Consider the following 2,659-nt stretch of genomic DNA (forward strand, 5'->3'; position numbering starts at 1 on the left):
TGAGTTAGCAATTATTTAGGTGGAGGATGGTCCAGAAAACAAGTTTATGATTAAATTATCCTTGTCCTTGATTACAGAAATTCATGAATCACACACATCACACTATTCTCTGGAGTAGCTGCTGAAGGTCTGCGAGGCTGTGAGCTTGGAGAAGCTTCTCCTTGCCTGTTAGGCTGCTCCCATCAGATCATGACAAAATGAACATTATTTTTCTCTTTGGAATTAAATCTTGACAACAGTTCGAATGCTCTTTCCAGAATGCATGAGTTCAAAGGCTTTGTTAATTTCATCAAAAGAGAGATTGTGAGTCATAAATTCATCAGCTTTTATCTTTTTGGACATATATTCAGATGCCCAACTTTGGGACACTTTCTATACTCTTCCATCTCTTCCATCCTCCAAAGGCAATGCCTTTCCATGTGTGACCTGTTGCCAGCTGGAATGGATGAGTGGCAATTTCTTCACCTGAAGCAGCTACTCCAACCACCACACTGATGCCCCAGCCCTGGCGACATGCCTCAAGTGCTGCTCTCATGATCTTCACATTACCAGTACATTCAAAGGAATAGTCCACTCCTCCATCAGTGCTCATCATCTCAATGAGCACTTCCTGGATTGGTTTACTAAAATCCTGAGGGCTAATACATTCAGTGGCTACAAGCTCTTTGGCCCTTGCAAATTTATCTTTATTGATGTCCACACCAATGATCTGCGATGCACCAGTCACTTTGCAGCCCATGGTAACTCCCAATCCAACTCCTCCTAGGCCAAAGACGGCATAAACAGAGCCAGGCTCCACCTTGGCAGTGTTCACAGCAGGACCATAACCAGTGGAAATGCCACAACCTAGGAGACCAACTTTATCCAAAGGTGCTAGAGGATCTATTTTAGCAACAGAGATTATCAGCCACAACTGTGTATTCAGAAAATGTTCTGATTCCAATGTAATGTAAAATTGTCTTTCCTTTGCAAGTAAATCTGCTGGCACCATCTGGCACTAATCCTTTCCCTTGTGTGACTCTTATCTTCTGGAAAAGGTTAGTTTTAGGATTTAGACAAAATTTGCATTCTCCACACTGTGGGATATAAAGTGAGATGACAGTGTCACCCGCCTTCAGCTTAGTAACTCGCTCGCCAACACTTTGCACAATTCCAGCACCTTCATGTCCCGAGATCACTGGGAAACAACCCTCAGGATCAGCTCTGCTCAGGATATAGGTGTCAGTGTGGCAAACCAGAGTGGCAACAATCTTGATTCGAACTTCATGAGCCTTTGGGAGTGCCACCTCTATCTACTCTACGGAGAGAGGCTTTCCAGCCTCCCAGGCAACTGCAGTCTTGCACTCGATAACCTGGTTCACCATGTCCATGGGTTCTATCCATTTGTATATATTTTTTAGAGAAATGTCTACTCAGATACTTTCTACTTTTAAAAATTATATTATCTGTCTTTTTTAAATAATTGAGTTATAAATATTCTTCATATATTCTAGGTAAAAATATCAAATATTTTACTAACAAAATTTTTCTCCCATTCTGTAGGTTGCCTTTTTATCTCCTTTATGGTATCTTATAAACACAAAACATTTGAATTTTGATGAAGTCTAATTTACCTATTCTATTTCTTATATTACTTCTGCTATTGGTGTCACATTTAAGAAACCATTGCCTAATCCAAGGTCATGAAGAACACCTGTTTCCTTCTAAGAGTTGTATAGTTTTTGCTCTTATAGTTAGGTCTTTGATTGATTTTGAGTTCATTTTTGTATATAGTGTGACGTAAGTGTACAAATTCATCCTCTTGAATGCAGATGTCCAGTTGTGCAAGCACTGTTTGTTGAAAATATTCTTTACCATGAAACTTTAAGCTTAGTCTAAAGATAACTAGATTTGCAGGGATTTAAGCAGCAAGTTATTATCCCCATGTTACTTGACAAGCATTAGGTAATCACTAATTTTACCTATTTTGTGATGAACTTTATGCTGGCAGATCACTAGGGCCCCTCTCCTCAGTGTGATTATAGTCTAATTAGTTATTTTATAAATTATTAGGCTTAAATAAGATAACATTTTGTATACTAAATATTATTGTCCTGTTTCCAACTTCTATAAGGTAAGTAAATATAAAATTTCTCTGTCTAATTCTTACTGATATCAATTCTTTACTTCCATAATTTTCTTTGCTCTTCCTCCTTCCTCCTCCTCCTCTTCTTCCCCTCCTCCTCCTCCTCCTTCTTCTCTTCCACCCCACCTCATAAGTATAGAGAATTCTATGTATTAGAATTGAATATTCCAACACCTAAGATGCTCCACATTTATGCTTTTATTCTATCAATGTGAGAGAATTGCTTCATCCAAATGTGAATATCAAGCTATTTATTTATTTATTTATTCTATTTTTATCTAAGTGTCTTTTTTCCTTATTGTTCGTTAAGTAAATTTTACTAAGAAATATTTAGAAAACCTCTTCTAATTTTCATGTTCTCCTAAAAATATTCAGTGTTCACAAAAGCTACTCAAACCGTCAAGTATAGTTATTTTTAGTGAGACTGAGAATAATGCAACTAACTCCTATGATATTTTATTACATAAGGCTCCATATCTGCTTATGAGCTAGTTAGAACAGATGTAATACTTGAAATCATAACCACAAGGTTGA

The 2,659-nt window shown here is 37.3% G+C and overlaps 1 pseudogene; it reads right to left on the reverse strand.

The window, feature by feature from the left end:
* Window positions 1-222: 222 nt before the first annotated feature.
* On the reverse strand, window positions 223-1,370 carry LOC105482706 (alcohol dehydrogenase class-3 pseudogene; annotated as a pseudogene).
* Window positions 1,371-2,659: the final 1,289 nt, after the last annotated feature.

The sequence above is a fragment of the Macaca nemestrina genome, chromosome 1, assembly GCF_043159975.1.
Source record: "Macaca nemestrina isolate mMacNem1 chromosome 1, mMacNem.hap1, whole genome shotgun sequence".
NCBI lineage: Eukaryota > Metazoa > Chordata > Mammalia > Primates > Cercopithecidae > Macaca > Macaca nemestrina.